The sequence below is a fragment of the Falco peregrinus genome, chromosome 10 (assembly GCF_023634155.1).
Source record: "Falco peregrinus isolate bFalPer1 chromosome 10, bFalPer1.pri, whole genome shotgun sequence".
In the NCBI taxonomy this organism is placed as follows: Eukaryota; Metazoa; Chordata; class Aves; order Falconiformes; family Falconidae; genus Falco; species Falco peregrinus.
Window position 1 is genome coordinate 17664464 of NC_073730.1, and position 13702 is coordinate 17678165.

General features: G+C 41.3%; 1 protein-coding gene across 5 annotated transcripts in view; it reads right to left on the bottom strand.

Annotated features, from left to right (window-relative positions):
* Window positions 1-13702, bottom strand: part of LRRC8D (leucine rich repeat containing 8 VRAC subunit D) — a 53844-nt gene that overhangs the window by 21668 nt on the left and 18474 nt on the right. The window contains exon 1 of one of the 5 annotated variants that reach the window (XM_055815282.1): window positions 10627-10647. The exons of the other annotated variants lie outside the window; for them this stretch is intronic. The gene's annotated coding sequence lies outside the window, so the exon portion shown is untranslated. Of the gene's footprint in view, window positions 1-10626; window positions 10648-13702 lie in introns of those variants that run through there. 5 annotated transcript variants of the gene reach the window in all.

Sequence of the window (13702 nt, forward strand, 5' to 3'; positions counted from 1 at the left end):
ACAAACATTTTTAACTCTCAATTTAAGAATAGAAAAAAGCTTTCTCCAAAACAAGTGTCAGGAGGTAGTTAATAAAGGAAATTGGAGACTTTTGCTTGACAAAAAAACCCACAATTATGGCTTTTTTTCTCTCCACATCTTAGATCTCCTTGCTCCATTCCATTCCCCTCTCAGCTTCTGAAGAGCTCAATCCTCAAATAAAGACCGTGCATTTTCTCTGCAGATCACTTACTTTAAATACAATGGAGGGACACTGTGCAAGCATGATCACTGAAAAGCTGAATGCTCAAAACCAGTTTGTTACTTTGATCCACGCGCATTCTGTTTGTAGATCAGCATGTAGGCCCTGCAATCAGAGGCTCAATAACACATTTTAGCATGCAGGGTGTTTTCTCTCTTTATCACCACCACCCCTTCGTACACACACCCTCTGTGTTCCTTCAGCCGGCACTATGCTCCTTCTTATATTAAATTTAGAAACAGACCTCTGAATCACCAGTTCCTGTTGTTGAAAGTAGCTAGAAACAGATGTTACAGCAAAAGAAGTTTCCTAGTAAACAATTATAGAATAATCTGCCCACTACGTTAGACCCCATCATTACAAAATGTTTTAAAACCCTAGAACAAGAGGGTTTATAGATTTACATGAAACTAAATTTTATTCCTGGGTGCCTAATCCTTCCTACAATCATATTCTTACCCACAATGGTGTCATGCAGCAGCAAGTTCCAGAGGTTAGGTGTCCATTATAAAAAGGAAAAAAAATACCACCACCAAAACCCCCTCAAAAATGTTGCTTATAAACTCATTGCTTTTGAGCCTCCCACTTGCACTTACTCCATTCTACTCTGCTTTTTCTTGTCACTTCCTCAGCTACACCTTCCAAGAAGAGGAACAGTAAGATCTGAGCTACTACTTTGCAAGAGAAGAGCAGCACCAAGATTCCAAAAATGGTTACATGCAAGAAAGATCAGTTTCAGAGAGAGGAGAGCAGAGTCAGACAGCGCTATCCCCAAGCTAATCCACCCTGCAGTGAGGAATTTCTTCCTAGTATAAGCTGAGTGGAAATGCACCCAAGTTGTCTGTGAGGAACTGTATGCATGGTTAGGAAGCTCTCAGCAATCATGTGCGGACTCCAACTTCTTCTGTTGCTCTTGAAATATATTAACAGAGGAACTACATATCTCAGGCCAAGAAGCACCATCCATGTATATGACTCACATGTATGTATATATATACATATACACACTATATATATATGTACTTCCCATCAGAGGCACCAGCTGGTGCTCAATTATTCAGCATATGAGGAACATTTCATTTTGCAGGTTTGTATAGTCCCATGTATGAAGTACTGCAGCCAGAGGGACACCACAGACCACCAGACTCAATTATTCTTGTTTTTAGCCCAGTGGACTACATGTAATTAAGCCAAATCTTTGCTTGCCTAACATAACACTTCCAGGAATGCTTTCAGCCCTGGGAACATTTTGGGTGGAATCCACTACTTTCCTTTGTCATGTATTTGTTCCAGTGCTTGTGCTCTCTCACCATTACAAATGCTTGTCTAATTTCCCATTGCCCGATTTCAGCTCCCAGTCATTAGTTCTGTGTTACACCTGGTTTTGCTGTCTTTTAGCCTGCAGTACGCCCTCCATCACAAGGTGCTTCCCACCAATTATCAAGTCACCCCATTTATCTACCAAGAAGCAACATGTCCAGCAACAGAATGAGCTTTTCGGGCTCTCCTTGTGGTACCTGAACACCACCCAGCCTCCAAATATCTCCTCTGACTGTTCTCCGAACTCGCATTTTCAACATGCTGCTCAGTACCCCAGAACCACACACAATTCACCTCCTTTTGCCCACCAGCCCTATTTGTACACCCAAACTTCCACAGCTTTGCTGCCCTGCAAGAAGGCAGTAATGTCCAGTTGTTTGCTCACTGTACCCTCAAGTAGTCTTCCCCCCAAGCTCCTATTCTGTCACTACTTTGAAGTACAACATCTGCATGCCCCATGATCTTGCATCAGGCTACACTAAAATGCATTTTTGATTGATACAACTCACCAGGATCCCCGGATTACTCCCTACAAGCTGCCTTGTCCCCATTTACCACATTGCCTAGCATGATCCAGCCTGCAAACTGTATCCGTCCAGATCCTGTCCTTGTCTCCAAGTACTTGATGAAAAGGTTCAATGGAATCTGGCCTCACCTCAATCATTAAAACAGATTTCTAGAAGCATTCCCATTTGATAATGATTCACCACCAATGACTAACTTTTAAACATCAGTTAGTCAGTTCTTAATTCGTTTACTTTTGCAATACCACATAGCCCTAAACGTGTCAGGACAGGAGTCCCAAAGGGGTATGTCAAAGTCCTAACTGACTGCCTTTGCTGCTGCCAAGAAAGGGAACTATAGGTAGCACATGGAAGGAGTTAGGAAGTAGTAGGGGACCACAAGGGTTGGACTGTCTCCCTGCCCCTGTATCAGATGCTTTTTGAAGATAAGGCTTTACTACATCTCATACAGGTCTCTCTCTCAAGTAAATCTTAAGTTTCTAGCATGCCACCACATATGATCAGACATTTCCCTTGAAGTGATGCAGACTAGTATTAGTCTGCCTGATGTTTTATCAATTGAGTATTCCATTAACTTTTCCAATATTTTTATGAGGATTAATGTCAATCTAGCTGGAATATGGTTAAGTCAGTCACCCACCGTTCTGTTTTTTACTTTGGCACAGTTAAGACCCTCAATACCAACATTTATTAAAAACTGTCCGCAGGCCTGCAGACTTTTCAGCAAGCTCTTTTGAACAACGTAGTCATAGCACTGCTGATTTACATATGTCTGTCCCTAGAAGGTAATAAATCTTTATTCATTAAGATGGATGCAATTCTGTGTTGGAATGGTATTGATGGTATCACATTCTGCACCTTCCCCAATACAGAACAGTATTAACAAATATTTCTACTTTTCTTGCATGAGTTAATTTATTATCTCCATCTAGTAACTGGAATTATTAGTTTCCTAACATAATTCAGCTGTAGAAAATATGCAAAGTTAATTCTCTAACTTACTTCCTAGTTCCTAATGTGCGCTAATTCTCATGTAGTCATCATCCCCTTAATTACTGTATTTCACTTTGAAATTTCTAAATGTGTCCTGAAGTCAGAGGGCTGTTAGTGTAGCGGTTCACTTTTTTTTAAAACCAAAATTTTAGCTTTTCAGCTATTTAGTATCTTCTTCTAGAGATCTCTGCTTTCCACTCATATTTTTCTTCCTACATAATGTCAAGTTCCCCATGATGACAAATACGCTCTTCTGAAGCATTAAATATAATTTCTTTGGGGCTGCTCTCTATTTGCACATCCTGTTTGCAACTGGGTCACACTCATGGTCCCATGGCAAACACCAACGGCCAGTTGTGTGATACAGAAGTCCACAGTAGCTATCTGGGCTGAAGAGCTGAAACATGAGCTGACTTGCAAGGGGCTGAATTTCCAAGGCACTTAACACCTTCTCATGATGCCAACAGGACATTAAGCACCTTCGAAGCAATAAAGGCAAACAAACCTGTATGTTTGCCGATTAGCTATTCTGGACATCTCCAAAGAATATTTTTTAAAAAGATCTATATTAATTCCTTGTATTCCTTGACTGTAAAGGTAAGGCATTTACCAAGCCACCAACCTGGTGAGTCAATCAGACTGGATAACAAACATATTCAGGCTCCTCCTCATCAGCCTGACTCTCACCCAGGTTAATAGCTTCTGCATATGACCAGCCATCTGCTGCTTGTTTGATGAACAAGGCAAAAATGAACTGACTTCAGTCCTATCCCAGTATGTCACTACCACAGAAACTGCAGTGCTCCTCTGCAGCCTCAGCAGAGAAGAAAGGCAGCGCAAAGCACACACACTCTGAGTGCAGAGACAACATTCCTTGTCTACCTAAGGTAAAAGCATCTATGCTGTACCTGGATTTGCACATGCAGTTGATTAAACTTCAGTATGGAATCAGTCCATAGCCTCTAGGACCAAGCGTTTCACAGGGCAATAAAACTTAAACGTATTCAGCAAAAACCCACAACATTTGGTTTTGTAATTGCCACGATAGCAGGAAAAACATTCAGAACCTTCCAGTTTCACAACTTTAAATAAATATGCTAACTGTTCATACACAGGGATCTGTTAGGTATCCTAGAAGGTGGCAGTAGCAGTATGCAGATGTAATTCTGCAGTTCAACACACACGATGGACTTTTCTACATATCAGGAGTCCTACACAGTTCCTGAAGCACATACTTGCATGCATTTAGTTAGAGTAAAAATTCCATATGATGTTTAACAAGAATCTAAATTCAGTAGCTGAAAAGGAAATAACCTGGGTTGGGTTCTTGCAGGGTATTGGTACAACCAAAAACGACTAAGGAAAAACACATACAGTGGCTCAGTCATTCCTCTTATTAAAACAGCAAAATGGGAGGGAAAATGAAGGAGGGGGGAAGAGTCTGTAGCAGTACATTAAAAAGCAAAACACAGAGCCCTACCCACACCTTCTGCAACAAATTTCCCCTAAATTAGGCAGCAGATATTCAAAACGACCAGTCTGCAGACAGTTCAGTCTGAAGTGTACGCTCCCTGTGCTGGATTCCTCTGTCCTCTCCTCTCACACTTGAGGTAAACACAGCTATCCAGGTTGCAAAAAGCCTCAGATACTGAAACATTCAGCCTTTTTCTACTACTCAGATTTTGCCAAAGTGCTCTGCTTCATACACATATTTTAAAAAGCTTTGTATGGGATGGGAAGAATCTCGGTTTGGCTTGGAAGTCCAAGATTTACTAGGAGGACTCACTCCTCTAACTTACTTCCTCCTCCTCCCCATCAGCTTAAAAAAAAATCTCACAAGACATCAGCAGCTTTACCCACCTAAGAAGTGCATTCCATTCCCTATGAAAGATTAAATACATGAACTACAAATTTCTCCTGAAAATCTCAGTCATGACACAGTTAATGACAAATTTGAGATGCTGTAACAGTGTTTCAAAGGTCTATTGCAGAGACCGAAGTCAATTCACATTCCTCTCATAATTTCTGGTTAAGGTTAGCAGAGTCTGAAGAAGTTGCTTGATTATTAAATGCAGATGAAAGTACAGAATGTCTTTAAAATACAAGTGCTATTCCGACTAGTAATACATCTGCATCCACGTAAACCCTCCAAATCCTTAAGAACAGCCTTCCTATATAACATAATCCACTTTGAGGCTTTCTCTGCAGAAGGCACTTTGGATTACTTCGAGATAAAAACCATACAAATTAAAAAATTGATTAAACTGTTTGAGACTCTCTACAGATGCTCTTTTCCAGAATCTGAGTGACTTTCAATTATTAAGTCTCAGAGACGTAGGGCAGTTGAAGCCATTAACTTTAAATTCACACCTTCAGCTGACTCAAGTATTATTTATTTCTCAATGGCATGTGAAGACAAGCCCTTAACTCCAGAACCACACACAGGATTTACTTGGGAGTAACTGTCCAAAATATCTCCCTTGGGAGACAGGCCCAGACAACACAACACATCAGGATGCTGGTTCAACACCAAACCATTCTAAGAAGAATGCAAGAAACCACACAATCAGAAAAGCTGGAATTCTTGTAAATAAATTCATGACTAGGTATTTTCCAGGTTTGTTTTAGAAAAGCATTTCCAACAAGCACCTAGCCTTAGTTTGAAAAGCCTCTTATGACACAGTTTTCCAAGACTCCGCTCCATTCCCTCCCTCCCTCCCCCCCATCCCTACCCCTTCTCTGCAAGCTGCATCCCCCAGCTGTTCTTTCCCAAACCCCAGCCTGCCACCCCGACAGCAAACACACCGGGCACAACCTAACACAAAAAGTGACAATCCCTTGTTCTACGATTTCAAGCATCACCTGAATACACCGCAAAGCAGCCTGGAACAGGAATTGCAGGTTCAGATCCAGCAGAGGTGCCTCGACTTCAGATGCTCCCTCCCCCGCAGCTAGGCTCTCATTGTTTTTTCCTGGGGATACACTTTCAGATCAGAGCCACTGCCTGCTGCAGATACAGATCAGCTTTGCTCATCCCACAGTTCTCTGTCACTGACAAAAAATAGCTCTGGAGGAGAGGAGGAGGTTTTCAGCTGTTTTCTTCTTCCAGTCCTCTAGCCGTTTCCTCTGTCTTTGTCCTCTCCTTCCAGCTTTTATACCTTGCAATAAGGGAGAAGCCATTTTCTCATGTTCATGACTTGACGCAGAATAACTCCTTTCTTACTCTGTGGAGTCAGTAAATACCAGATCTGCCTTTAAAACAAATCTAATAGTAGCCACAACGTTCCAGCAGCACCTTCAACATCACTAACGCCAGGCATTTCATGGAAGAGCAGAAAGCTGCTGGCAGCTTGTTTCCTTACCGAAGGCTGCCCAGAGAAGCAGCTAGAGCCAAACAGGAGTGGTCTGGATAGATGCTTCTACCAGGCACCACTGATACCCTACAGGGCTCAAACGAGCCACAGGAGAGGGGCATTTTCCTAGGCAGGATCAAAAAGAGACGGCTTTAAGATGGCTGGAAAGCATGTAATATACTATTCTTCAGTTTTCTTATAAACAGTAACTTTATTCTTCCTGAAACATTGATCGACATTTGATCCTGTTATGAACAATTCCAAGGCCTCCCCCACTGAGCATCTAAGCTGCATCACATTAAAGCTGTTCCTTTCTCCTTGCCTCTAGCATATTCCCAACATGTAAACAACTCTGCTGTGCACACAAGCAAAGTCACAGCTAGCTAGTGAAAGCTACAGCACTAAGAGCACCATAGGAATCCATACAATCCCAATAACCCATTATTTTCACAGGGCACTGTATTTATTAACTAGAAGCCAACAAAAAATGATCCCATTAGGAAAGCTGAAAGAATATTGCAGAGTAATATTTTTCATGAAATAGTCATGTTTCACAGGCTTTGTTACCACCCCCACCCCCCCCCATAACCCAAACATACAAGAGAAGCCAGCCTGAATGATAGAAGAATTGCTAGCAAGGCTAGGACAAAGGCAAGTATCAGAAAATCCATGCAGGCTTACTGTCTGAGGATTTCTCAGCTGATGTGACACCACATGACAAGTAATGTTCTTGTGGCCAAGCCTGAAAACCCTACAGGGACTATTTCAAGTTCAGCTTAAAAAAAAAATAATAAAATAATCAATCTCACATCTCAACTATTCAGAAGTGAGGTAATTAGCAGGAGATACACCGTTACAAAAGGTAACAATGTTTAATGCAGAAGCATTGCCTAGCCACATATTTTGTGTAGGTTAACTCTTGCTTTACAGGCTCTGGACCAAGCATAGGAGGCAAGCTGCCCTGGTGAGCCCTGCTCCTGGGGGCAAGTTTCAACAGCCAGACCCACCCGCCCTGCCCTGGAACCCCCTTACAGCACCACCGCTCTGCCCACACATCTCTGCAGGCAAGTCTCTGAGGAGGAAACACAGGTCATCTCTGACCCCTATCTCATCCGTCCAGGGGTGCTGCAGTGATCCCACAGGAAAAGCAAATGTAACTGCAAGTACTTCTGTTTAGGGCTTTCTCCGTGTTAAGACATCTCCAATGGCAGGAATCCAGAGCAAAGCGGCTCTGGAGCAGTGAACTGCACACAGCTGCACCGCCAGGCTCAAACCCTAGGACGTAGGGCAGGTCAGAGTACCTTGCCACATACCCTTCTGACCAATGCCTGATGCACAAATTTTTGCCTCTTAGGTTAAAAAAGCCCAATGATTTCTCACTGTCCTTCTGTCCACACCTACTCTACAAACTGGAGCAAATAAGTCATGTCCCAACACCCACTAGCTTCCTTTGGCTTACTTCACACATCCAGAAATGTCAGACTATGAATTCCAGATCCTGCTTCTTCCTTCCACGATGTAAAGTATTGCCCTAGTCACACATATCCTTCTCCCTTCCCACTTCTTGTCAAATTCAACTTACCCATACTGCCACCAAGCAAGTTTTATCTACTTGAAGCCATGAAATTATCCACTTCTTCGCAGCACCACTCCAGAGCAAACTGCTTTCCCATCTTACTCTCTATGACCCAGCAGGTGAACACTCACTCAATCCTGCACAACATTTACCCAAGGAGGTTTTACTGGCGTAAAACAAGCATTCAAGGAGGTCTAGTTTTATAAATAAAATCACATATCCTTCCGTGTACCTACAGTTTCTTCATCATCCCCACATTTCTCACTTTCAATCCTTTTAACACAAATTAAGAGAGAGAAAGAAAAAAAACCAAACAGCCTTCCCCTTCCATATTTTGTACCAAGGCAAATGGTTGTTTTATTACACAGGTCAAACCACCTCTTTTTACAAAACTAACTGGAGTCTAACTCCAATGTTATCCTTGCAAAGCAGTCCTGCACACTCTTTTTCCACTCAAAAAACACTACTCAAGGTACCTCTGCGCCACAGGATAAATGTTACAAAGAATTTATACAGCAGTGCAACTGAATCTTAAATTCTGACTAAGGCAAATTAAAGTTCACGGTTAAAGTAGGCCAAAGTGTATCGCTATCTGCAAGCTGGAAAACACAGACAACTCTTCACAGACTCAGGCCTTGAAAAGTACAAGGTTCAGCTGCTGCACCCCACATATCTAACAAAATACAATGTCACAAACACCAACAACAGAAGGTTGCAGCTACATCTCAGTGCCAAGTGTCTGACAGCCATTGCCCTTTCAGAGGAGCCTGATCAGAAGACTATCGCTGAGCCACAGCTCAGGATTTACTGATCAAGGAGCCCAATGAACTGAAATGTGAAGCATTTCAGCTTTAAATTATGAATGACAGCAACAGCTCCAGGTAAAATTACTACACATTTTCATTCACCTTTCATGCTTAAAAATGAATAAAAATTAACAAAAGGTTGGAAAGTGGCTTTTTGCACACTGCCAGCAACAAAGACCTCAATGTACATGCACCATGCACTAAACACTCAAGATTCAGTACCAAAAATGCTCAGGACTGCACATAGCATGGTTTTAATTAATAAAATTACAAAACCCAATTTATTGCCTCTTCTACGATCAGAGCCAAAAGATGTACCTTGTATCAAAGATCTGCCCCAGACAGGAGCACTCAGAGGGTATCAATTTACATCTTCCAGGATTTCAAAAACTTGCTGAAGTTTCCATGCCCTTCACGAATGGGTTTTGATTGACCCCTTGACTTTGGCCTACTGCACTTGGAAAACTCCTCAAACAGAGATTATTTATGCTAATTTAACTGAATTCAAAAGGCCAATTTAGAGTCATCCCTTCAGGGTCACATTGCATTCATTCTGGAGCATTCTCCACTTTTATTATCATCCCAGCATAAAGGCAAAAAGGCACCATGGATCTAGGGCTTCCCGTTAAGACACCCAGCTCAAACACAAATCTGTAGAAATGTAATGCCTTGACTGAGACAAACCTATTAAGGTAAAGCAAACGAACCTGTACGCAAGAGCATACAAACGCTGAAAAAATACCTTTGCCCATGAGGCACCTAGTATACCAGTGGAACTCAAAACTGTTATGAAGCAAGTATAATTAACCCTAACACTCACACCAAAATAATGGGAACATTTGGCTCTTTCCAAGTGCTGTAACCTCATCAAAACACTCAAACCAAGTATGACATTTATCTCTCTATAAATAACGTGTAAGTAAGAAAAGAAAACCCAACATTTGCAGTTCAGGGAAAGACATCAAAACAAACATGTCCATAGTACTCAAATGCTAAACTACATATGGGAATCTGATGATCTTTTGAATGGCTGAAAGCTGGGACACAGAGGAAAGGGGATTCTTGGCTTTAAATTAATTATTAATCAATCTTTCCAGCTATCAAACCCCTGCAATGACTCATCCACTTTCTTTACCAAAGTCTAAATTGTTATGAAAAGACTACAATTCCACTGGAACATTACCCTCCTGAGTGCAATACTTAACCCTACATATGAGAAAGGATTTTAGTACGTTCATTCCTGTCTCCCACAAAAAGATCATGTTCTCATTGAACCTGAAAAATCACAAAAAAAAAACCCCAACCCATAAAGCAAAACAGTATTTGTAATTTTTACATTGAGAGAAACAAGAGAAGATGAAGTCCACCTCAGTTATTCATAGCAAAGCCAGTATTCTTCCAATGACAGTATGCACTGCAAGCAATGAGAGAATTCACATCATCAGAAATCCTCAATAAACATGCCATTAAACAATCCAATTCCCTACACTCATACAGACAGTTTCTACCGCCTATAAAGGAATTTAGTTTTATGGAAGCATGGCTTGATAGGAGTTGCTTTTTAAGCTTACAAAATTAAGAACTTGCTCCTATACCTCACACCCATGTAAACCCCTTTTCAGAGGTAACAGCTCTATTAAATAAACTAAGCTGCAAGACCGGAGCTCAGTTGGTGATATGCATGTACAGAGCTTGCTCTTTTCCTGCGCTAAAATTGTATCAGAACATTACAACACATTTGCATATCTCCCACACATGTAACTTTTTGCCAGCAGTTAACGAGACGAGGACATCAAAGCTTAGAAAAACGTACCAGACAGAGATAGAAGGAGAGGGTGGAGTTTCCTGTAGGAACACCCAGACTGAAGTCCAGCAGTTCTCAGGGAAGGTGCTGCTTCTACCAGCCCCGACGCCTTTGCCTTCGTATCAGGCTCCCAATTGTCAATGTCACATGTGAAACTCCACCCAGGAAACCAAAAGCTTCCTATTGTTTCTCCCCTCTCCACAGCACTCCTGGCCACTATCAGGAATAGTGATACCACACCACCCTTTTTCCATGAGGATGGTTTCCATTTTTCCCTTTTATTATGTTCAGCCTTGGAGCTACAGTAGAAACAGGAAAAAAAGCCTCTGCTGGGTTCTCTCTCCTCTAGTCTCTCCCATATGGTTTTCCTGGGAATACTTCTAGTGGTAGCCCACACTGCCGCCCTTGATTTTAACCATGCAGAAGTAACATGAAACACACGTGACTTGTCTGTTTTCCAGCTACAGAAGTTTTGCAAAAGCATCAATTAAAACAATCAGACCTTCAAACTTTAACCTAGCAAAGCTGTAAAAAAATTACAGGTAGCAGGCCCCTTGGAAGAGTTTGATAGACACATTGATACGCAGTTATTTTCAGAAAAGCTTTTTGTTAAAAAATAAAAAAGATGACACTGCTGAAAATTTCTGGCACCTTACCTCCTCCTATAAGCTCCCAATGGAAAAAAAAATGATCCAACTAAAAGGAAGTAATAAGAAGTTACTATCAATCATAGGAAAATACCTTACCTCCCATAAATAAAGTATTACTAAGGTATAAGAGTAAGTTTAAGTGATTTTCAAAGTAAATAGTGGAATCCAGCGTCATAATTCAAGGTGTTATACATACTACACATTGTAACTTGGATGCTCAAGTTATAGAGCCATGACTCTCCCTCCGATTCCTTCCAGCAGCCCATTTCTCCCAGTCCCACCCTACCACGGCATCCCTATAGTGAAGCTCGGTTAAAATGCAAGTAGAACATGTCAATTAATCTGAGGCTCAGGGAAGTCTCAAACATTGTGTAGGGAAAATTGAAAACAAGATCATACAAGTAAGACAGTATAACAACAGACTAAATACAATAGTCCCCACATTTAATAATAATTGTTTATTAATGATCATGTTAAGACAGCTGCAAGGAAAGTGCCTTTGTATCATAATTTGATGAAGACCCAACTAGAAAGAAACGGAACACTCAAAAATTACATTTGCTAGTATCAAATCAGGCCAAGTACACACCACGCACATGGGGATAAGACACTAACTACTCTAGGAAGCAGGCTTCCTGACACCAGCACACTTACTTAAAAAAAATCTACATTATCATGGACTAGGGAACAGAAAAACGCAGAACAGCGCGAAAGGAAGGCAAACCCGGCTTACAAAATAGCAGTGACTCAGCTCCTGAGGACTAGTCTGTGGCTGCTCTGAAAACAAGGTGCGCATTCCTTATGCGCCCTACAGACATACAGAACGAAAACAAGTCCATCCTCTACATATACCTTTAACATGGTAGATGACATTACAAGAAAGGTGTGAGGAAACACCAGTAACACTGTTTAACCCATTCAAACTTCAGAAAACATTTTCAACCACTGCTGATCCACACAGCCTGTCAAGACTATACAAATCTATCCATGCTTGGTGTATTTAATAAGCAAGAAACATATCTCTGGCCTCAGATCAATCAGAAACAGCTTATCTTGGGGATACCTCCAACTCTAAAAGGTCAGCGAGTTATTTTTAAGAAAATCTTTCTAAAATGCCATGACCCTTTAGCCTGCCTAGTTCTATCATCTGTGATCAGACTATCCAGAAAGCCAAGAATAAGCCCCAAGGCCTTTTGTGACAAGCTGTGAAACACAGCCATTTAATATTATAAGGAACACTAAGGAACATAGCTACTTCGAGTATTTATTTGGAGAACACAACTACATTTGTCCTCATTCAAAAAAAAAAGATAGCTTTTGGGTTTTCATATCCCATCTCCCCCTTAGCAAGTGCCCTTGGCTGCAAACAGCTCTCTCCTTGACCACATTATAGCTCATTTTGTTGCTCTTAAGGGACAATCTGGGGGCTTTCTGGTCTTCTGACTTACTTTGCTGTTTTCAGATATTATTGGTGACTGGGGCTTTTCCTGGTATGTTGAATATCTCGGGGGGGGATATTTATATATATATATATATGCACACACAAAGAATTACTGCAGCACACATGCAAGGAAAAATAGGTCAAATAAGTCAGCTCTAACAATATTACTTTTCCAACAATTACTAACACAAGGTGCTGGCCACTGAACATCATGCCAGCATACACATGAATGAAAGCACCCCATCCAACCCCTCCCAAAATAAGAAACCTTGAAACTGGCTCATTTCAGGGATAGGATTAAAGGTTGTTTCTTTAGGTGTCATTCTTGCACACTGAATCCCTCTGCCAGACGTTGCAGTTTATCATTGCTAAACATTGCAGAAGCACCTAGAGGCCTCAAGTAGGTCAGGGCTTCAGTATGTAAGGTACAGAATATATGCATAATACTTGACAGCCCTTGCCTCATCATATTTTTCTATTTCAAGCATCTGTCTTCCCACTAGCACAGCTATGTGAGTAACCCACGCAAGCAAAAGAAACTCAATGACGCTGCAAAAAAACCACCCAAGTCCTACCGACGATGTATGTAAGTGCTATCCAACACACAAAGAAAACAGAAAGTAACTCTACCCCTCATTAGGATATTATATATAAGGATCTAGCTAAATGTCAAAGCAAAGCAGGTCTGGGGCTTTTTTGGTTGGCATAGCTCCAGCTACTATAACAAAGACAAAAATGGCTGTTGAAATAAGCTTTGATAAATGTTTATAGATGAGAGCTCCAATTCTCATTTTCCCATCCCCTACAACCTAGACATACCCTTCTAGTGAAAGAAGGAGTTTCTCAGTTGTTGCCCTCAGACTGAACCCCAATTAAGACAGAGCAGGGGTGCAAAACCAAAACAAACAGAAGAATTTACGTGAGCTGTAAGGAGAGAAGCTACAGACAAAGTGCTAAAACCCCCTTATCTTAAACACATATCTTAAATTAGCTG